Source organism: Erythrolamprus reginae, chromosome 1, assembly GCF_031021105.1.
Source record: "Erythrolamprus reginae isolate rEryReg1 chromosome 1, rEryReg1.hap1, whole genome shotgun sequence".
Lineage (NCBI taxonomy): Eukaryota > Metazoa > Chordata > Lepidosauria > Squamata > Dipsadidae > Erythrolamprus > Erythrolamprus reginae.
In genome coordinates this window covers 296,585,158-296,609,531 of record NC_091950.1, presented here as the reverse complement: position 1 = coordinate 296,609,531, position 24,374 = coordinate 296,585,158, and the positions used below count along the sequence as shown (strand labels likewise).

Sequence of the window (24,374 nt, the reverse complement as noted above, 5' to 3'; positions counted from 1 at the left end):
GAATGTCTAGTCCAATGATAGTGAACCTTTTTTTTTTGGTTTGTGTGCCAAAAGTGTGCATGCGCATAATTCCCATCCCCACGCAGGCACACCGGCCTCATTGAAGCCTGAAACTGTGAAAAAATGACCAAACAGGCAAACCAGAAGTTCAAAAAAATGCCCTTCTGATTTGCCTATTGTGCTGTTTTTTGCTCTTCATTTTTCCGAACTTCCAATTTGTTTGTTGGGTGGTTTCTTACATTCTAGGACTTCAGGGAAGGCAAGTCAAAAAATCAGCTGGCTAGCACACACATGTGCAGTGGAGCTGAAATAGGGCATCAGTCTAAGGGAGAAAGTGGTTAGTGGAGTCATGATAGCAGTTTTCCAACATTTGAGAGGCTATCATAGAAAGATGGGGGTCAACCTATTCTGCAAAGCACCCAAGGACAAGACAAGAAGTTAACAGATGGAAGCATAACAAAAAGAGATCCAACCTAGAATTAAGGTTGAAATTTCCTATCAGAAAGATAGACATTTCTTATCAGAAAGAACAATTGATCACTGCAATAGATTATCTCCGGAAGTTGTTCCATTACTGGAGATTTTTAAGGAAAGATTGGGCATCCATTTTTCTGGCACAGTATAAGGTATGTGGTTTGACCAGAAGACATCAAAGTGCTTCCCAACCCTATTATTCTCTATATTCTGTATACAACAAGATACAAGACCATAAGCAAAACGCATCTGTCCCGTTGTTCAAAAAGTCAACACTGTACAGTACTAATTATTTTGATGAATATACACCTGAGCAGCATTTAAAAACTTGAATTGGAATCAAAGTAGCATACTCAGAAACATTTTCATACATATTCCCATTAAACATAATAAACCACTCTTGGGCAACAGAGCCCTCACTCGCTTTTCTAACAACGACAAACATGCTACTCTGGGCAGCCGTTATCTGCCAAAAATATCTGCTTATTTTGTCTCAACAATGCATCTAGAGTTAGTAACAGTGAAATAGTACTGGTTGTAATAAAATATTTGGTGAAAAACAATAAAAGAGCAGTCCAATCTTAAGCCACAAAACAACAATGCATTTACTGTAAGAACAGGCATGGCTGGCTAAGGAATTCTGGAAGTTGAAATCTACAAGCCTTAAAGTTGCCAAGAACTGTTTCAACAGATGGAGAGCTCAGAAGGATTGTTTGTAGACCAGAACTGAAACAGCACATTCTCATATTACAATTTTTCAATTCAACTTTCAGGAGTTGTGAATGGGAAAAACTGATATCATGACCATGACAGAAGTGAAATGTCAAATTATATTTTTATCACATCTCCTTTCATATTCATACCTTTTTGTGAGTGGTTTTTCTCTCTGACTAACGTGTAGTTGAATTCTGAATCATCATATTATTTTAATTTTTTCCTCCATATATTTTCATCAAATTCATCGTATTCCCTGCACATTGGAATGGCTTTTGAGAATACAAATGAATTTTGTGATTTATAGAAAATCTTTGGCAGGGTGAGAAAACAGAAAACAAAGTTCTCTTTATAATTGGGCATGTTGATACCCTATAGAGATTCCGGTATGAATTCCACAGTTGATTTATGCACTATTTGAAAATCTTCCTCTTATTGTTTATAACAGGGGTGTCCAACTGGTGGCCTGCGGGCCAGATGCTTCAGATGCTGGCCACACCCATCCCAGTTTAGCGAAGAGGGGAATGTTGTGATAAGTCACGTGTTGACAATGTGTCATCATGAGTTTGATACCCCTGGTTTATAAGGTGTTTCATTATTCAGCTTCCTTAAAGATTTTGGCTGCCTCTTTTCTCATAACATGCATACTGACTTTTTATGTAGTACTGTAATATTGTTTCTGTTGCCTCTGCTTGCTTTTCATTTAAGTTAAAAATGCTTTATTGTGCATTTCATTTTGCAGGGATTGGACTGTATAAAGCATTAAATCAATATTTTTATTTATTTATTTATTTATTTATTTGTTTGTTTGTTTGTTTGTTTGTCATACAAATATTGTAGTATGTTTAACATAATATAAGTATAAAGTAGAGATAGAAAAGATAAAAAAGACATTAGGACAGGAACGGTAGGCACAAAGGTGCACTTATGCACGCCCCTTACAGACCTCTTAGAAAAGGGGAGAGGTCTATTGTAGACAACCTAAGGTTGAAGATTTTGGGATTGGGGGAAGAAACAACAGAGTCCGGTAGTGAATTCCAGGCGTTGACCACTCTATTGCTGAAATCGTATTTTCTGCAGTCTAGTTTGAAGCGATTTTGTGAAATCATCTCCTAGTTGGCTTAAACTAGGAATATTTTCTGTTTGGACAATTGTCCACAAACCTCAAATAACATCCTTTTATTATTGTGGCGTAATGTGTGAGATATTAGAAATATTTTTTTTATTTACATTATTTGTAATACATTGGTTATTCAAATGTTGGGCCATGATTATACTGATAGGCTAGTTAACTGGAAAAGAGGAATATAGTAAGGAAAGACATTGGGGTTTAAGACAAATGCTAAGATGGTTGGCTCCACTAATTATAGGCCACTACTTATTCCTGCTGAGCTGAAGAAGGTGTAAAAACTGGTTTCCAAGAAAGTAGATTTGCCCCTGATTGCAGCTATTAAAGCCATCATTTGAATGTAGAAAAGAGATATAACAGAAAACTTAAGAAAGCAGCTTGTGCATAACCAAACAGGCATTCATAGTGAAAAGAAACTCCCTCAAGTAACTTTCTGCTTCATTAACACATGAACACAAAGGTAATTGAACTCTTGTTTTCAAGTATAAAGTTGCATCATTTATGGAAACTGAGTTTTGATAAGGAAATATGCTAAAAATAAATTGTTTGTTTATATTTAGGTATATAGAGATGTTTTAAAATTATTATCAATAATACTGGAAACATTTGAGAGAAAATCAATTTTTAATCAGGTAGAGCTAATTACACGATTTCTGAAACTAAATACTAAATACAAATTTTCCTTTGGGAGCTTCACCACCTGCTTAGCTTGCAAGTTGCCTAATTACACACACACACAATTTTATTCCTGATAAAATCACTTGACATTTAAATTAACATATTAGCAATAAGTGAGAGAGGAAAAGATCAATCATTTTTATTTTTCAAATAATGGTTTCCAGATACCTTTTAATTATGAACAGTAAAGAGCCTATTTAAGATTTTTAGGATTATAGAGTATAACTAGTTAATCTCAAAAGTTAAGTAACATCGTGGAAAACAACTAAAAAGCCCACTACACATAAATACAGCTTAAATGAAAAATGTACTTGCAAAAAGATACTTAAAAGAGAAGACAGACAGAGCACAGACAGTGCTCACTTCCAGTATTTTAAAAACCAGTTGTTCCAATAGAAGATATCATCTAATTTGAAAAGATAAATGGATGTGATAACCCTTGATCTTTAATAACTTTGTTAAAGGGCATTTTGACTCACAGCAAATTACAGACTCCTTTCTGTTTCCTAAAGAGATTACTACACTTGCACTGGAGAAGAAAAGTCACACATAATTATAAAAGGTAGAGAGGAAATAATTTGCAGAAGCCTGAGAAAAGGCTGGCAGACTTATATGAAGAATATACTGAGAAATGAATGAATGAAGGTGACAGACAAAATGTGAATTCCACAAGTTGTTCCTGAGCATGTATATACTAAATTATTGATTTCTGAACCATCCATGCAATGACCATACTCAATAACATTCTGAATTCTCTATGGACTCAGACACATGAATTTACACAACTACATTCATTCTATATTTGAAAATATATAGTGTTCTTTCTCACCAAGTTACTAAGTAACTTTTAGATTAATTCAATAATTAACCTGAAATCATAAGTTAATTTATACTTAATGTTGGTTGGGGCAAGCAGAAAATGGAATAATTTATATTTCTTATGTATGTATGTATGTACTGATTGATTGATTGATTGATTGACTGATTGATTGGACTTATATGCCACCCTCTTCCGAAGACTCAGGGTGGCTCACAGCATATAAATAATACAAAATGACAATTCTGAAGCCAGTTATAAAAACTTATAAAATTTAAAACCAATCCAAATTCAGGTCATAAAATCTAAAACCAGGTCATAAAATCTTATTCCTTATATTATATTCATAACAGAAACACATATACACATACACACACACGCACACACTAGTGTAAATGCCAAAGTGTAATTTAAAATAATATACAAATTATTATAAGGGAATTGAGGCACTTGTGATTCTATTTTGTAAAATTGAATGTTGGTTTGAACCTAAAAAGTTAAAAGTGTTCACAGAAGTACATTTAGTCAAGAAACACTCATTCAAAATTTCCATGGGTCTGGAGAGAATGTAATAATTTAAAAAAAGAAAAGCAGTCCAGTTTGAATTTAAATTATTCTACCCAGATTAAAAGAAAAAAGTTGTCCAGGAAAAAAATACATTCTATTACAGTACTCTTTTTTTGATGTTGTATAATCAATGCAACAAGGAATTGTCATCTTGCATCATTCATTGTATGTTTAATTTTTCTTAAGACTTTCATGGTAAAGTGTGCCAATATTATGGAGGTCTTCAACTTAGACTAAAAACATTTCTGTTTTAAAGTTCTGCATATCTTTTTAAAATTATTTATTTAAGCCGTACCATCAGCAACAATACAATAAAAATAAGGAAAAGCATCCAAAAGGTTAGTGAAGGTTCATATGTCTAAATAACCCTGAAGGTAATGCATTCAGGAAATTACTTGTGAAAAAGAAATCTTGGTGAACAATGTCCTTATAATAAGGAAGAGAAAGTTAGTGTTGCCTTTGGGCGATAATCCACTCTCAATAACTTTTGTAGTTCTACATCAATTTACATGCCCCACAATTCTAATTTCTAAGTACTCTAAATATACATTTTAAATGCAATGTGAAGCAGACCCCTATCTCTGTGAAAGGGTAAAATTAAAAGACTGCATAATTCACATACTTTAGAATTGCGCTTCTGTTGAAACTTCTGTTTCACTCTTTCTGTCCTATTTTATATTAAACAAATCTTTACTGAGTATCTTGATTTTGTTTAAAAAGTCTCATAATGTTGACAATATCCTCTTTTGCTAATTTTAAGAAAAGTATAATCTATTTTTACTTGTTTTGATATTTTGGTAGGATGATCAATTTTTGTGGACAATTAAAATTTTATTAACTACTTTTAAAAACGAATAATTTTATTAACTTCTGCCCTTTTCAGTATTATTTTGGATGTTATAAATGCTGTAGAATTAGGATATTCCAACATTTTATTATAGCATGCTAATTTCCAGTTTCCTTATTTGTTAGTCAGTTACATCCCGATACAAGTAAACATACACTAGACTAGATAACAGACTCTTGAGAACAAAACCCAGAAGAAAAAGGAGAACTGTACAAGCACTTTCTGGTTATGGTTACCTTTTAGTGAAAACTTGCTAACAATGAGCAAAGTTGAAAGGTGAGGTGAATAAGGTATTTTTCCTTGCTCTTTTCCTAATCCTGCCAATTTAAAATGTGCAAATAGCTAATTCTCTTTAAGGATCACAATGTTAATTCCTAAAACGGTGATATTGAACCAAAATCTGGAATTGCTGTAAAAAGTAATCATGCTGCCTCAATTCCTGTCATCTGCAAAACAGTGAATAATAATATCAAGTCCTGTACATTCTTTCAGGATTGTTTTAAGGCTTGTTTCATTTGTTCATTCGTTTATTCATTTAGACTCTGGGACTTACAATGCTAAAACTACAAAACAGTTAAGACAATTAAAAACAACTAAAACAGCAATTGCTTTAACCAACTAATAAGAAACAATGTCTTTAACACATTGACAGGTCCAAGCTTGGGTACACAGCAAAATTTTTGAAGCTTTATGAAAATTTGGGACAAAAATTTGAGGGATGAATATTTTGCAAATCCGGGACTACAGCAGGGAAGACCTATCTACCATCAGGCCAATCAACACTGTTTGAATGATGGGATTCTGCCCAATCTGCTTCATGCAATTGGAAGGGTAGAGATTCTTTATAAATAATTCAAGTCAGGAAACACTCACAATACTGCTTCCTCCTCCTATTCTCTTATTCAAGAAAATATATTTCCTATTATAATCCTATTCAGATTGCCCTGGATACTGTTACAACATCTTCCCCAACTTCATCAAAAAAACATGTTATCTTTTGGGCCTACTTACCAATGTTTCCTGTTATTTATTACATTTACATTCTGCTTTTCCTCCAAGAAGTATACGTATCTCACCATTTTAATTATGGCTTAGGTTACACTGAGAGTAATCAAAATCATCCTATATATTTAATGACTTTGTGGACATTTGAACTCATGTGCCCTACACTCTTAGTCCAATTTTTAAAAATATCACATGACTACATCTTGCTCATTGGTAATTTTTGTTACTCAGGAAATGTCCGGTGGGAGTTTATGTGGTGTTTAGGACTAGACAGTACTAAACTGAACACCCAGACATTTTTGCTAGTATAGTAACCTCTGAGCAATTGGCTTATGTGTGCCATATGTATGAATGGATTTATTTTGTGAGAAATCAACTTAATGCAAATTGTCACAAAATAGTAATATAAGTAGTTTCCATTTTCTTTAACTGGAAATATATTTGGAATCCATTTCCCTTAGGAAAACTGTGTAGCAAAATTCCATATTCTTAGAATTATTTTAAAAAAGGAACTTAAAAAAATATTGAACAATACATTTTCCAACATTCATGCAACAAAACTGCTCATTTGGGTAATAGATTTTTGAAATAAAAATAAGAGACTAAAAAAGTATACATTTTTTTCCCTATCACAAAGAATTTTTAAGTGCCTTAACAACTTGATATTGTTCTCATCCTTCTTTTTAAAGTGAGGGCAAAAGGAGCTTCAACTCAGAAGCAGGGAATAACAAAAAATAGAATGCCACTATAATGATATAATAATATATTAAATATTTATTTAAACAATAAATATCTGGATATAAAACATGAATTCTTTACTTTGTGAATAACACTGCTGTATCTAATAGCAACCTTCTATATGAAAAACACACTTCCTACTTTGTTAAAATATGTATTTTTTATTATGTGAGAAAAAGAATTCAGTGCACAGATTGAAGCACACTTCATATTGCTATATAAGAAAAAAGAAAATAATTTGAAATTGATTTTGTAATTTGGACTTAATTTCTATTCTATTTTTTTGAGAAAAACATGCAATCTAAAAATATGTCTCAATTAAAACTGAACGATGTTCTCTTAATAACATGCTTACAGATTGAAAAGAAAGCTACTGTTACAAAGAAAAGAAAAAACCAAGCACATTTTTAAAGATTCTGATCGATATGTATTACTTACACACTTTTGTCATTTTTATATTTATTACATTTACTGAATGAACATTATAGTAATTTAATAAAAACATCTAGTGGAATGCTCTCATTCCATAAAAAATTGTGTGAGCATTCTGTGCACATTGTTATTTCAAAAGAAAAAAAATCATACGTTCCTATTTTATGAAAATCAAGTTATATCCACCTGTCTGAGTAAATTCACATCAAAGCTACTTATGAAATTTCAGATTTTTCAATACTGGGGGAATTATTATGACAAACAACAGTGCTATCTCTTGCTAAAGATTTAGAATTCTACCATGATAAATATAACAATAATTCCATTTTGAATGCTATGTTTCAAATCTAATAAAAGTAGCAATATAATTTTAAATAAGAATGGATATGAAAGTTATCATACAGATTTTTGAGCAAGTCATGGATTTAATGGTTACAACATTATTTGCATTGGACTTCATAGCAACACTTTTAATAAAATTGATCCCCCAGATTATGAAGCATGAATTAACTAAGCAAGTGATTCCTAAATTGCTAAACCCATTTGATCTTTGCAAAAGCTAAAAAATTAATGCCACTCACTTTCATGGTGACTTTAGCTCTTCTTACAGCATAATAGCTACGAACTGAAAGATCATTGTTATGAATTGAAAAATTATTTCAATACATGGGTGACTGCGATAGTTTTTAATGATTTATTTTCTTAATTAAGCAGACAAATCTGCTTATATGCACAGCAATTTTTAAACTCTTTTACCTTAAAAAAACCTGATAATAAAGTGGCTGTAAAAATGTGCGTATAGAAATCTTTAATCACAAATATGGTACCAGCATGAAACCAATATATTACATCTGGCAAGAGAGGCAGATGTGAAGTGTGTCTAAATAAACGAAAGTTACTATTTAAGTGTGATTAACCACGTCTGACTTTAAGGAGGACAAAAAGTTTGAATGGCTTTTAGTGGGATTATGAAAGATATGATTAATGAAATGCATGTCTTGGTCTGAAATAAATTCCAACCAAAGACTGCATAGCTGAGGTGAGCGTGGGAAGCTAGAAGATCCACCCTTTATTCACATATATTTCTGGAATGTGAATTAAAAGATCACAGCACAACTTTAATGTATTGGCAAATTCATTAAAGTACTGTAAAACACTTTAATCCACAATAAGTAGACAACCAAGTTGCTCTATCTTTCTACATCTATTGCTTGAAATAAAATTAGGTACCGTATATAATATTAATAAAGCATAAACTGCATGGTTCCTATAAGGTCTATATAATTCTATAAAGAACCCAGCAAACATAATAATGGATCAAAAGATAGGAGGGATCTTTTCCTAACTACAAAGAGATGAATATTACGTACTGCATTTACTCTTTTCATTTTCATATGTGCTCCATTCCAACTTTCAGTGTGTTTGTATTTATTTGTAAGTACAGTATTTGCTATAAACTGAAAAATGGCAATACCAATTTATTTACAGATCCTTTGATTTAAGCAAATCTATGCCTCTCACTTAATTAATACATGGTACCTTGGCTCATTTCTATAAAACACAAATTGTTGGCAGGTAAATGATGCATTCAGAGAAAAGTCAAGAACATCAATCAAAACAGGTAACACATTTATCTTTTGATGCTCCAAAATTAGTTGTGAATTGTCTGCTCAGTGGAGCATTTGAGTTTTGATGGCAACATAGTCCAGGGAATTTCACAAGCAGGTTGTGAACAGACAGGGAGGACTTCCCACTTCTCACAAACCTACCAACCAAATACATTAGTATACAATAGTTAACTTCCTTACATTGCCACCAACCAAACATAGCATATACTAAAATCTTTTTTTAGAATTGTTAGCATGAACAATAATTATAATAGCAATCACATGTCTGCTATTGGGGACAAATTCTTTTGAGTTACTTCCATGTAAAGCAAATCAAATTTGGGGCACAAGAATAGTTAAAAATCTAATTATTGCAATATCTATCTTTTTTCATGTTTAATATATACCTTGAGCATTGACATCTGAAAGGAAACATTTAACTTTCTAAGGTGGGAGGGAAAGAATGTGCAATGGAACTGGGGTAATAGCCAAAAACTGTGATCCATACAGAATACAAATTATTGCTCAAATTTTATAGATAAAAATTAGTTATACTTTTTTACCTACACGTTTACTTAAGTAGTGAACAAAAAAATAATCATTGCACTGTTTAGCACTAAATAGGAAAAAAATGAAGTTGTATATTGCGCTAATAAAGTTATGGTATTTTCACTCAAGTTAAATAATATATAAAGATATTTATAGCCATATCAGACAACTGTTTAGATAACCTATCAATTATTCTATTTATTCCAATCTGCTTTATAAGGTAGGTACTGTTGAAATCAGGTAGACTATCCCTCAGAAACTGAAATACTTTCACTATATAAAACACTGCAGTTTTTATTTGCAGATTATTACTGTTTGCCCAAGTTTTTTAACTGTCACTTTAAAATGTTAAGCTTTTCAGTGTCCTAGTATTTTTAATTCCCATGCCTTTTGGTATTGTCTTGATACATTTCATAACTTGATTCTCAATGTCAACATGACAGGCAACAAGATTTGAATGGTTTTAATAGTAACTTTAGAGAAAAATTAGAAGTGCCTGGTATTTAGTATTATGATGGTAAAATATGATCAATTAAATACTTAAATGCAATTCTTAAATGCAATTCTATTAAATAAGATAACCACTGACACTAACAGTGAATATCATTAAAGGCAACATCTTAGATTTATCTGCAGAGCAGAAGTGGGTGCTATGAGATTAAATCAGGTATACTGATACTAAACCATACATACTTAATTTCAGCCAGTTGAGAAACTATTTCATATTTTATATAATGTTTTATACAAAAAAGTCTTATTGGAATTGAACAAAAAAAATTCTATGCATGTTATCGCATGACGTGCCGTTCCGAGTCCTCGGAGAGGGACGGCATACAAATCTAATAAATAATAATAATAATAATAATAATAATAATAATAATAAAATAATCAACTTTATAGAATCCAATGGGGTCACTCTCAAGTAAGTAATGTAATTCAACTGCATATTAGACTATTTTATTTAACAACACATTTGCCTGTTTTCTATTAATATTCTTCTGGGAGGGGACCCAACATTTTTCCCAAAGTCAATAAATGTAAAATACTCTATTAAAATTGAAAGTGAGAATAAATCAACAAATTCCACATAAGCAGTTTGGAAAACAACATTTAAAACTATTTAATCATGATGTCCCTCTCCAATTGCAGCATTAACATTAATTTTTGTGCAAACAAGTTGAAATTGATTTGTCAGTTAGATTTATCATACACAGTCGGAATATAAATGTACAAAGTATGAGGACGACAGGCTAACTTCCAAGAAAGTAAGACAGGTTGCAGCTTCATCCCAACTACTGCATGCTAAGGACTAGATAGCTAATATTATTCATAGCATTTAATATTGCTTAAACTGGCATTATGCCCACATTCTTTACCTCAATATGTGAGTTCATTTGTTGCTGGCAGACATAACCAGCCATATGAAGAAGTAATAAATGAAGGAGACTTAACTGTAGCTGAACAAAATGTAACAGATAACCTTACACGAAGAATAATAAATGTCACTTTTGCCACACAATGAAGCTGTTACAGTATTTATTTGCCTTAATTTTGCTACAATTTTATATAGAGAGAATATTAAAACTACAAATTTTAACATTAGATGTTTTAAATATTTAAATTTTAAATAACTATGAAATGAACCACTGTGCTTGCTTGTTGGAAAACCATAGCAGAATAAAACTATTATTTTGCCTCCCTAATATTATGAACTTCTTCAAGAATAAAAATGTTTAAAGAAGTAACATCTAAGTAGCCACAGGAAATAATCTTAATTTTTAATCTTAATCAATGTCTTACCTTTCCCAAATCTTCTTTTAAAGTTTTCAAGAATAATCTAAAGGGAAAGGAAACAGATTCCTAATGGAATAGAGTTCAATTTGGATCCAAAAATCTTTCCTAATCTTTCCTGCCCCCAATAATTAAGATTTTCTAATTTTAACTATATAGACAGAAATACCGTCATTACGTAATACTTTTGCTCAAACAAAGAAATAATTTAACCTTTCAAAATCCTGCAAAAAGCAAACAAAATAACCATTGTTAAAAGCTTTAAACTCATGTATGAATCCATAACCAATTGTAATACTGCTTATCTCTACCATGTGTTCCAGCCTACCCCCAAATATAGGAATTCCCTTGAAGACATTAAATGCTTTTGTTTGCTCTTTGCATAGCTAGATAAAACTATCCTCATTTATATTTTTCTTTACAGACTGAGCAACAACAGTTATTTAAGCTTTGCCACATTTGAGAAGTTAATCTTGGAGGAAAAAACTACTTCTCAGAAACTTTCAGATCTAACAAACTTTGGTGACAGGTATTAAGAATAATTGATTTAAGATTATGGACTGCATTTTCTGAAGATTAGAATAAACCCTGTTATGCCAAAACAATCCTCCACAATTCTCGCTTATTCCTTATACCCCATCTCCAATCCTGCATGCCCCACCTGCTTCAAAATTTAGTAGGATTTCAGGCAAGGAGTTAAAAAAAATCTTCTCAGTTGCTCCTTTTCAGGTGCCTTGTATTACCTTCTTCTTCTTCAGTATGCAGCTTGAACCCTGAAAAACAAACACAATCTCCTGAATTCAAAGGCTGAGATAATTCTCTATCAGACAGCAAGTCTCTGCATCTGGTTACACAAACATACCTTCAGCCAAGTTGGAAAAAATAGGTAGGAGAAACCTTAGAAACGAAAAAATCAGAACCTAGATGATGGGGAGAGGGTTTTTTTTTAAAAAAAGAGCTCCTGCTATCCTATTTTGGGGTGGATTTTTGGCGAAGACAAAATAAAATGGGCTATGAATAGACTTGGTTTTTAAAAAAATGACACAATCAAAAACGTGGAAGTAATACACCCCAACACACAAATGAGATCAGTGGACCCAGTTTTTGTAGGACTATCAGTTAAGTTGAGCGAAAGGCTGAACATTAAAAAAAATCACATAACTTCACAATTGTACCTAAGGAGACCTGCACCCAAAGCACGGATTTTAAAAAGTTTTTAAAAAGAAATATCTCCCAAGTATATATGTAGTCTATCAACCTAACCAATACGACCCAAGCCTAACGCTCATTTTAATACATAGGTTTCCTCCCGAGGTTACTTTCAGGATAAGCATCGATACTTTCTCTCCGCCCTCTTCCTATTCTCCCCCCACCGCATCCCTCTACTAACCCACCGGAGCAACTTACCTTAAAAAAAAACCTTGTCTTAATCGCAGGAGTAGCAAGACTTCGGTTTCATCTTCCTTGAGCGACGTCACGCGGCACGCGTGAAAACAAGAAAACCCACTCAAAGCTATTGGCAAAAAAGTAGTAAATTTTAAAAAAAAAAAGTTCCAAAACTAAACACCCCAACAACCCGCAGAAGCGGTGAGGAGGAGAGAGGCGAAGGTGCACAAGGTCGCCCTGAAATGGGAGAGGGGTGTTGTGTGTGAGAGAAAAGGGGGCGCCAATCCCGAAGCGGCCGCTTCTGCCTGAAGAAAGTTACTGCGACGCGCGCAATCGCCACCTCGAACTCGGGTGGGCGAAGGGCGCAGTCTCCAGGCAGCGGCGTGCGTGCGTGCGTAAAAATAATAAACACAACAATAATAAATATCTGAGGAGCCGGGTCTCAGAAACTGCCCTGAAAGCGAGTTTCTCCCATGCCCTCTTTTTTCTCTCTCTCTCCTCACGAGGAATTTTTCCTCTCAAAGGCTCCCGGTGTCTCTTCGGGCAGGGACCCTTTTGCGAGCGTCAAGCCTCGTGGGTGGCGAGTGACTCCCCTGAGGGAAGGGAGACAAGACTGGAGACACCTACGCGCGCGCGCTTCACTCCCCACTTTGCCTCTCTTTTTTTTTAGTGCGCACGAGTGGGGGAAAATGGGATTGGGGGTTTTTTTTGGAGAGGTCGGGGGGGGGGGGCAGGAGAGGACCTCCAAAGATCCTCCGCTGACGAGTTTGCCGAACGCCGCTCTCGCTCCCCCCTCCCTCCTCCGTTCGCCGCCACTGTCAGTCCATTTGGGAAATCGGGCAGAGGGGAAAAGAGACACAGAAATAAAAAAAGAAATCAAAACTCTCCCCTCTGCGGACGCACGCAACCCCCGTACGCGAACTTTTCCCCACGGCCCCCTTCGATTGGGCAGTTTCCCGTCTGTCACGTGCCTCTTTTAATTCCCCCCTTCCTGTTTTTTTTAAATAAAAAAAAACCGCGTCGTGAATCATTCACTTTCACTTCGGCTCCCTGAAGGCTACATCCTGAGGGGACGATGTTGGGGGGGGGGGGGGGGGAAGACAGAGGAGGGAAGGGAGGGTTACAGCCCAGGGAGTTGGTGAGGGAAGAACTTACGTACTTACTCACTCACTCACTTACTTATTTACTTATTTTTGTGCTTTGGCTGGAGAAATGATGCTGAAGCTTCCATGGGAAAGAAGTGGGTGCGGTCATGGCCATCCTCTACATAAACAAGCCTTCATATGTTATAGCTGTAAAATAAATACTGCAACTATTGCTACTATTAAAATAAAATCTTGTATATTGGCCTTGAAAAATTATTTACCACTTGGAAGCAGGGAGACTTTAAAAACAATAGGAGAACTCTCACTTTATATATTTAAAAAAAACCTGGAATTGGAGTTCAAATTGGATACACTTCAAAACTGGGATTATGCTTGGGTAAATTTAGGTTTGGATTAAAACAAAACTAAACAAAAAGATTCAACCAAAAACAAAAAAAAACCCTAAACAAAAGATTGAACAAAAAAGCTGCTCCTTTAACTATGTCATGAATAGTATGAATGCTATTCTAGAGGTGCCGCTATGTTGAAAATTATGGTGGCATTGCACTGAGGAGTAACTCAGTGTCCTATAATTAGCAAAGCTGTGTACATTTATTAGTTATTGACAGTATTTGTACAACATAGATCAGTATTTCTAAATCTCACAAGATATATAAGATATGTGCTGGCATTCTGAGAATTGAAGTCCACTAGGTACTTAGATTAAGCAATGCTGGTATAGAGTATTAAAGCCATTCTTATAGTATGATGATTGAAGTTTCATAAATCCGTGGCATTTTTCTCTAGAACTCTTGTTTCTATCATTTTATTTTGTGAACTTCTGAGATGTCATATCTGCAATAAATCATTTTAAAGACCATCTTGTGCAAAATAGCTCATGTGGTTAGTTTATGGTTAAATGTCCAGTATTGGTTAAATCAGAAAAATAGAGCTTTGACGGGCCTGGATTTCTTTCATGCTGGGTTGGAATCAGATACTGTGCAAAGAAAAATGCAATTTAAGAAGTGTTAGTTATTACTGTCATGAAATATGTACACCTTGCTCTTTATGAGTTAACATTTTCAAGAAGACTTGCATTCCCATGCATCTCTTTTCTAAAATCTTGATTCAGGCTTTTTTTTTTTTGACTGTATATTCATTTAATTAATATAGGAACATATGCTTGCTAGGCAGTCTTTTTTTTAAAGAGTGCCTTCAAGTCTATCATGATTCTTTCTTTCCTCTAGACATAGAAAAATAATACTTCAGACTGAAGTAACAGCTATTTACAGAATTGTAAATAGGATTTTCAGGATTGCGCACAAATTCAGATTTGAGAAGGTGGAGGTGGAGTGGGGATAAGTTGAGGAAAGTTTAGTTTTTCAAAAAGTTAGTCAATGGACAGTTTCTGAAAGGTTTTCTATATCTATAGATGAGACGTTTATCTCTATACCCTCGAACTCTATGTGATAGAAATTATGGCACCGGACCAGATTATCTCAGGGACCGCCTTCTGCTGCACGAATCCCAGTGACCAGTTAGGTCCCACAGAGTGGGTCTTCTCCGGGTCCCGTCAACTAAACAATGTCGCTTGGCGGGACCCAGGGGAAGAGCCTTCTCTGTGGCGGCCCCGGCCCTCTGGAACCAACTCCCCCCAGAGATTAGAATTGCCCCCACTCTCCTTGCCTTTCGTAAGCTGCTTAAAACCCACCTCTGCCGCCAGGCATGGGGGAATTGAGATACTTTTCCCCCCTAGGCCTTTACAATTGTATGCATGGTATATCTGTATGTATGTTTGGTTTTTATAATAATGGGTTTTTAACTGGATTATTATTATATGTTGTTTTATTACTGTTGTTAGCCGCCCCGAGTCTGCGGAGAGGGGCGGCATACAAATCCAATAAATAAATAAATATTTGTAGCATAAATATGTTATCAGATTGCATTAACCGCTGTGTCTATTGAGGACACCCAATGATTTGTCCTATTTTCTTGGAAACTTATATCCTTGCAGAGTGTTACTATAGAAGTTTCAGCATACACTGCTAAATACTTACTAATAAATTATGTAACCCATATTTAGAGTAAGGTTCCATCTGGCCTAACACTATTTTCAGGATTGCACACAAATGTTTCCAGCATGTGCATTTAAAAGAAATATACCAAACACTGTCTGTGTGGCCTGGATTCCATAATTGTGAGATAATGTTTGTGCTGAAATAGTGAGAGGAATTACTTAGGGATATAACCACTTGTATGATCAGTGTTCCATTTGACTGTCATTTTTAATATTGTGGATATCCATGTGAACTAAATAATTGATCAGTTTTATATAATTATATCTCTGCTATGTACATCATTTTTCCAAAACTCTAGGATACCAATAAAAGGGGCAGGGGAATAGCCAGGTACAGGAAATAAGAAGACATTATAATTTTTTTTTAAAAAAAGAAATAAATGCAATGCACTAATAGCTTTCTCTATATTGCAGCCCTACAAAATTGGACATTTTCTACTGAATGGAAAAATAAAATTAATGTTTAAAATATTCCCACAGTTCTACAATCAGTTTTATTTTGATATTCCAAATGTGCCTTCCTAGGCAAGTAAGGTAGAATGAAGAAGAACATAATATTACTTACCCCGCATAGATTCTTGGGAAGAAAGTAAGACTCTATTCTGACTTCTTTATAGAAAATACTAAAATAATTTAGCATTAATAAAACATTAAATGGTAATTAGTTACATTTCATATACTGTACTGTACTCAGAATATATACATAGAAAGTAACTAAACATTTTCATGTTGTGATTTTCTAATTAATTGAAATGTTTCATTTAAAAGCATATGGCCAAAATAAATGTACATTACTATTGCTACCATATTGCAGGAGAGAAATCTTAATCTTACCTAAGGCCACTTTCTAATGGCTAAGAATTATTTGAATGGCTTTCTAATTTCCAGGTCAATCTTTCAGCTAAACTGTTCAAATGTCTTAACAATACAGCATGGTCACTTTCGTGTTCATTAATACAATCACATGTAGTTATATAGATTCCCTGGGAATATTATTCATAAAACACTCAGCATAATAATCTCTGTCATTTCTTTCCAACCATGGCATATTTCATTGCAAAAAAAAATCTGTGATACATCAGAAACTGGGCCCCATGTTTTTCTCCCTTCTTTCAAAATAAATTCTAAGGAAATTTACTAAGGAATTACACATTGCTAAGTTCCATTACATGAAAAATTAAACATTAAAGTCCTTCGCTCTAGGATAACTGCCAGTATTAGTGCTTCTGGTATAAATAAAACTCCAATCTGGCATTACATTTCATAATGTCTTATTCGGAATCATTGTTCTTACCAGTTTAAAGCAAGGCACTTAAGTTCAATACCCTTCAGTTATGTCCTCAAGTTACTGAAAATGCTGTATTGAAACTACTAAAATATTTGGTTTTTAAAATGCTACGCTGCTTTGATAGACTAATGCAGTATGGCACAATAATTGTGTCTTGCACTAACAAGAATTTCCTTTAACCTGTGCATTTGTCCATTAATTCTTGCATTCTTTATATATGCTAAATATAAGCATTTAGCAGTCCTGTTCTGAGGTGATCAATGTGCTAGTTATATCTTTTTGCACAATTTTCTCATATCTAATTATAAAAAGAAAGATTCACCCAAAGTGTTTGGTTTGGGGAGAAATTGAAAATACTACATTGTCAAATGTATCCTCCATGTTATAAAGACAGTCCTAAGAGCAATGGTGGCGCAGCGCTTAGAATGCAGTATTGCAGGGTAACTCTGCCGACTGTCAGCAATTTGATTCTCACCTGCTCAAGGTTGACCCAGCCTTCCATCTTTCTGAAGTCAGTAAAATGAGGAAACAGATTGTTGGAGGCAATATGCTGACTCTGCAAATCGCTTAGAGAAGGCTGTAAAGAACTGTGAAGCAGTATATAAGTCTAAGTGCTATTACTAAATTGTTTATAGCAGTGTTTCTTAAAGTGTGGTCCAAGGAATGTTGGGAGTTTCCCAAGGGATCCAAGAAATCAAAATTATTGTCAATTATTGAAGATATTTATAAAAAAAAAAATGTCACCCTTCTCATTATTATTTTTATTTCTTAAAAATGTTTTTTCATGAAAATATTTGTGTTACTATCTTATGGTTTAATGCTGTTATTTTACATGGTTACATGGTTATATGGGGCGGCATACAAATCCAATAAATAAATAAAATAAATCCCAACTCTACCCCAAATTGAGGGATTAGACGGTCATAAAAAGGGATTTTAAAAAATAAACATTAATAAATATAATATTTATCTTTTATAAATGCAAAGTATAAAATGCATCCTTTTTAATTTTTAAGATGGTTAATACAAATAAATGTAACCCATACAAACAAAAGCTCTTTTGGGGTCCTCCACAATTTTTAAAAGTGTGAGCAAAAAGTTTACGAAACAATGCTTATCAAGATATTGTCATTGTGTTATTGGACAAGTCATATTTCTAATTATTGTTAAATCTCTTCAAACTCCAAACAAGTGTTTCATGGATAATATAAATAATTAAAAAACCAGAAAATCATAACCACAAGGAGAAAACAAAAGATTTACAACATTTCTGAAAGAAAGGCCAGTCAAAGCTTCCTAGGAAAGTCATTCTTAAGATGGGACAGAGAATCTGAGAAACTTTCTCCCTGTTCAACCACATTATCTTTCACATTAGTGGCACTCAGAAATAGGATCCTGATCCAAACAGGATAGAGCTATAAAGATAAAATCTGCTTTCACTATTGCAAAGCAGTCTGGAAACCAGTGACGCTGTCTAAGTTCTATTGTGGTATGTTGTGCTCATAATAGAAGGAATCTTTTTGAAACCAATAAGACATTATTAAATGAACATTTAATAATTTACTGATCTCACTGATCTTATATTTTTCCGGTAGGGCTGCTTGTTGTACATTAAGTCTAATGCATGTTATAAAAAGTAGAATGCTAACTCTAACTTTTGAGGGGAATATAGAAATAGGGATTATTTTGAAATAGAAAGACTCTCAGCAGTAGAAATAAGGTTTAAGAATGATAGTAGCCATAGCCCTTGTGGATTCTACTCACAGTGATTGCTGGAAGCCTTGTATATGCTAGTAATTGAATATGCTATTTCCTTTGTTCCATAGAGTTTTAATTTTTTAAAAAAATCTGATTCCAAAAAGTTTTATAAAATGATATAAAAAATCAGAGGTAGTGTTAAATTCAAAAACCCTGCTTCAATGAGTAAATAAAAAGGTGATAAACCCATATTTCTAGAAATGAGCCTAATGCACATGCTCTTTTACTTTTAATTATCATTCATGTTTAAAATAGCAATGCTATTTATATATTCCTGGAAATAAACCCTCGTTGAACAATGTAGGCCAGTTAAGTAAACACCATTAGACAATAAATTCATACTTTTTTCACTAGCCGTTAAATCTCCTATTCATTGTGCAACTTATCCAATGCATATTTGTTAATTCAAAAATATTTATACATAAAACATATATCTACTAGAAACACTATAATTTTGTAAACATTTGCATGGTGGCATTTCTGTGGAACTCATTTTGGTTCATATGTAAGTTTTGTTGGTTAGGCTGTAAGGCAGGATTGTGTCAGGCAATGTGAAAGATCTATATTTCAATTTAGTTTGGCTCTGTTATGGCCTATAAATGTGATTAATAAATAAATAAATTGGTCTCTGAGATTACTTATCACATTTAAATTCTGTTTTTTATTTCTTATTTAACTTTTCAGGAAAGTGCATAATATTCTGTTCTGTTGTTGACTGTGCTAAAATATTTATTTATTTATTCAGATTTGTATGCCGCCTAACTCCTGAAAGACAAAATAATCTTCATACACAACTTTGTGAAATAATGCAAGTCTTCTTTTGTTTTAATAAAGTGTCAGTTCTTCTTAAAGTCACTCATCATTATAATTTGTGACAAGAAAAACTAACTCTTTCCATATGCAGAATTCCTACTGAAGCTTTAAAAGAAAATCCTATATATAACAATCCAAGGCCTATATGGATTAAAAATTAACCCCTCCAAAAAATCCCCTCTCTATTAATTGCGGTTTTAAGAAGTCCTTTCTTTGGGGCTGGATTCCTAAAATATATTACACCACCCAATGTAATTCGTCATTAACAACATGGCATATACCGTATATTTAAATGTTTTAAATAAAGCACAACCCACTAAACTCACTAATTGTTACTTCAAATCTAAACCTAAGAAACCCCTTCCCCCCCTTCTAGTCATCCATATCCAATTCTCTGGGACTGCCTAGACAAGAGCTTGCAATGTTCTTGACAAGGTTTTTCAGGAGTAGTTTGCCATTGCCACCTTTTTGGAGCTGAGTGAAAGTGACTGGGCCAAGGTCATCAACTGTCTTTGTGCCTAAGGTGGGACAAGAAAACCTGGTTTCTATCTGATACATTAACCACCACAACAAACTGGCTCTTGAACTTACGCAATGAACCTGACTTTGGCAGATGTCATTTTCCATAGCACCATGTTGTTTTGCAATCTCATTGATTTGAAGTTCCATCTACAAATATGTTCTCTCTCACACACACACCTACACACACATATGGAAATTGACTCATTTGAATTAGAAAAAAACCCCATTTACTTGGGTTGTTTATTCAAATGTTTTGTCAAATGTTTGAAAGAAATGGTGAGGACATTGTATAAGCAAGATATCTCTATGCTACCCAGGGGAGATGAGTATGTATGTGGGTGGGGAAGTGATTGCTTAAAGAGTTGCATTAACTTTTTGGGTAGATTTTTTCAAGTTGATGCAGTAACTTAGAAAAAGACAGGCTGCTTTATCTTTAATAGCAGATAGGTAAATGAACGTATACTGGATCACTTATTAAAGTTACCTGAATAACTTTCAATGCATGCAAACTGTGCATGTGGTATCGGTCTTTGAATAAGGCCTTTTGAACTATTTGGGACTTCTGAGCTAAATCACTATTCAGTCTCCACTTAAACAAAACAAAAGGGAGCCAAGCCATTTTCTCATATAACTGGCTTGACAGTTGAACCACATTTACTGTTAGGATTTTTCTTTCCTAAAATTAAATAAAGATCTAGGTTCCTGTTAAATACGTTATTTTGTGTCCTGGATTCTGGGAACAGTTATGGCCTCTTTCTGTGTAACATGCCTTCAGTTAATTAAAGTTACGGTCACATCCTCATAGTTTACTCATCTTTTAAGATTAATCATGTATTTCCTCAATCTTTCTCTGACAAGCTACATCTCCAGTGCCCAATTTTCCTAGTTGCCCACTTCTGGACTGTTCTGGTTTGTCTGAACCTATATTAGCAGAAGCAGTAAAACAAAAAAATGAAATAGTTATAAAATGTTTTTTAATCGAATAGGAAATAGATCCTACAAATATTCTAAAGCATTGACTTTTCTGGTGAGAGAGAGGGAGAGAGAGAGAGAGACAGACAGACAGGCATTTCAGTTTTCTTTTGAAAAAAAGGGTGTTTTAGCCAGCTCTCTTAAGGAAATTTGGTGAGTATTCCATGCACATAACACATTATACATTGTACATAGACTCGCTTAGATGACTCATTAGTGATGGGGTTATTTTTATCCACCCATTGTCCATTATTTGTGTCTGGTTTTTAAGATGTTTATTAATATGGTTTTGATATTTTTCTGTTGTTCTTACATTTGCTATTTTATCTGATGGTTGTGTACCACCCAGAGGCATTTTCGGTGAGCTGAGCTGCTATATAAATTTTATTACCATGCACACACAGAGACAAAGCAGTGTATCTGGCCAATTGTTGCAACTCTAAGCAATTGTTCTTCTGTCGCTACCAGTTTTTGTTTACCTTTTATCTACTCAGAAGGCCTAAGGAATCACACTTACTATTTTAAAATTTCCTTTAGGATTTAATGGAAAGAACAAAGAGATAACCAGGAACGATAAGAAGAACTCTGCTCCTCTATGCTAATACAGTGTTCCCTCGTTTTTCGCGGGTTCGAAATTCGCGAATAGCCTACACCACGGTTTTTCAAAAAAATTAATTAAAAAATACTTCACGGTTTTTTCCCTATACCACGGTTTTTCCCATCCGATGACATCATACTTCATCACCAAACTAATAATTTTTGGAAATAAGTAACAAAAAAAATAATTATTGTTAATAAATAATTATGTTTATAAATATCAGGATCACTCAGTGCCTTATTCAATGGTGAGTACCAGTAATAATGGTGAGTAAATGGCTGCTAAGGGAATGGGAAATGGTAATTTAGGGGTTTAAAGTGTTAAGGGAAGGCTTGTGATACTGTCCATAGCCAAAAATGGTGTATTTACTTCCGCATCTCTACTTCGCAGAAATTCAACTTTCACGGGTGGTCTCGGAACGCATCCCCCGCGGAAATCGAGGGAACACTGTAGTACAACAGCACCAGTAGTCTCTCTTTTTCAGATTTGCTAAATCACAGTGAATGTGCTTCACATAAAGGAATGTGAATTGAACCAAATGTATGCACTTAATTGAACCACCTGGCGGCAAGATGCATGGAGTTCAACAACCAAATGGTTTCATGATTGTGGCACTGATCATCCAGTTCCCAGATCCATAAATTATATTTACAGATTGTCTGAGGTATCTTTGAGGAATTGACATGATGCTGATATACCTGTGCACATTTTAATTGAATAGGGCCTACTATTCCATTTGTATGAGCATTTGGCATTCTATAAAGAAACATGGCTGGCCCTTAAAGGTAAATTTTTGTGAACAGAATAGAATAGAATTCTTTATTGGTCAAGTGTGATTGGACACAGAAGAAATTTGTCATTGGTGCATAAACTCTCAGTGTACACACACAAAAAAGATACATTTGTCAAGAATCATGAGGCATAACAGTTAATTATTGTCACAGGGAACAAATAAGCAATCAGGACACAATCAATATTAATATAAATTGTAAGGATACAAGCAACAAGTTACAGTCATAAGTGGGAGGAGATGGATGATAGGAAGGATGAGAAGACTAATAATAATAATAATAATAATAATAGTAATGCAGCCTTAGTGAATAGAGTTGTGAGGGAATTATTTGTTTAGCAGAGTGATGGCAGGAGTGTCCTTGTGTCTAGTTGTCTTGGTGTTCAGTGCACTATAGTGTCATTTTGAGGCTAGGAGTTGAAACAATTTATGTCCAGGATGCAAAGGGTCAATAAATATTTTCACAGCCCTCTTTTTGATTCATGCAATATACAAGTCCTCAACGGAAGGCAGGCTGGCAGTAATTGTTTTTCTGCAGTTCTGATTATTCTCTGATGTCTTGTTGGGCTGCAGAACCGAACTAGACAGTTTATAGAGGTGCAGATGACAAACTCAATAATTCCTTTGTAGAACTGTATCAGCAGTTCCTTGGGCAGTTTGGGCTTCCTCGGTTGGTGCAGAAAGAACATTCTTTGTTGTGCTTTTTAGATGACATTTTTGATATTAGTTGTCCATTTTAGGTCATGAGATATGACAGAACTTAGACATTTGAAGGTCTCTAGTATTGATTCTGTGTGGTCTAGTATAGTCCTGGGAGAGGGGTGGCATATAAATCAATCAATCAATCAAACAAACAAACAATCAAACAAACAAACAAACAAACAAACAAACAAATAAATTCTAAGAGGTGGTACTATTACTACTACTCTCTTTCATTAGAAAAAGAGGTCTGCACTGAAGTAATGTCAATAGCCACGGAGCTCACTATAGATACTATAGTTCTGCCCACTTTCTGTAACATGTGCAATAAACGTTGCAGCTACGGTCGTCAGGGAATCTGATTCAAACCATTAACCAGGCAAGGCTAAACACATAGTTACCTCGAGGTGTATTCCAAGGTGGGCCGCCCATTTCCTGTCGGATCGGCTTGTTTTATTCAATGGGAGTGAAACCCGGGCCTGTGTGTGTGTTGCCAAGATTTCGGGGAGGGGGAGTTGGCGTGTGATCGACTGTGTTCTCACACGTGTGCTTTTAAAATATGTATATGTATATTATTTATATGTATATTTATATATATTTGAGGGATTTCTGCGGTCTCTTCAACTCGTAAGCGGGGATTCCAGGGGCGCAGTGCGTATTTTTCTGCCTTATTTCGAGGCGTGGCTGTATGCTCTTACACAGACGTTACAAGCGTGCGAAACGTTCGTGAGGAGGGCCCTTCGTTTCGACGCTTGCTCTCCACAGTTCGCGCAGCGCCGTCCCACTCGCGCGGTGCCGTTTCGCAGAAAAGAAACTGAGGCCCGTCCGAAGCTAAACGCGCCGACGTGTATAAATCCTGTACGCGAAAAAGAGAGGTGGACACACACCGCAAACCCATTCCGCCAGTTAAACTGTTGGTTTTAAACCGCAGCGAAGCGCGCTTCCTTTTTCTCCCTGACCAAAATAATAATAATGATAATGATAATGATGATAATAATAACAATAACAATAACAACAACAACAACAATACTACAAAGG

At 34.5% G+C, this 24,374-nt stretch overlaps 1 protein-coding gene across 1 annotated transcript in view; it reads right to left on the bottom strand.

The window, feature by feature from the left end:
- The window catches only part of PRDM1 (PR/SET domain 1), a 124,110-nt gene extending 110,426 nt beyond the window's left edge, over positions 1 to 13,684 (bottom strand). The window contains exons 1-3 of the mRNA XM_070733296.1: positions 12,756 to 13,684; positions 12,010 to 12,121; positions 11,358 to 11,394 (exon numbers count right to left, since the gene is read on the bottom strand). The gene's annotated coding sequence lies outside the window, so the exon portion shown is untranslated. The remainder of the gene's footprint in view (positions 1 to 11,357; positions 11,395 to 12,009; positions 12,122 to 12,755) is intronic.
- Positions 13,685 to 24,374: the final 10,690 nt, after the last annotated feature.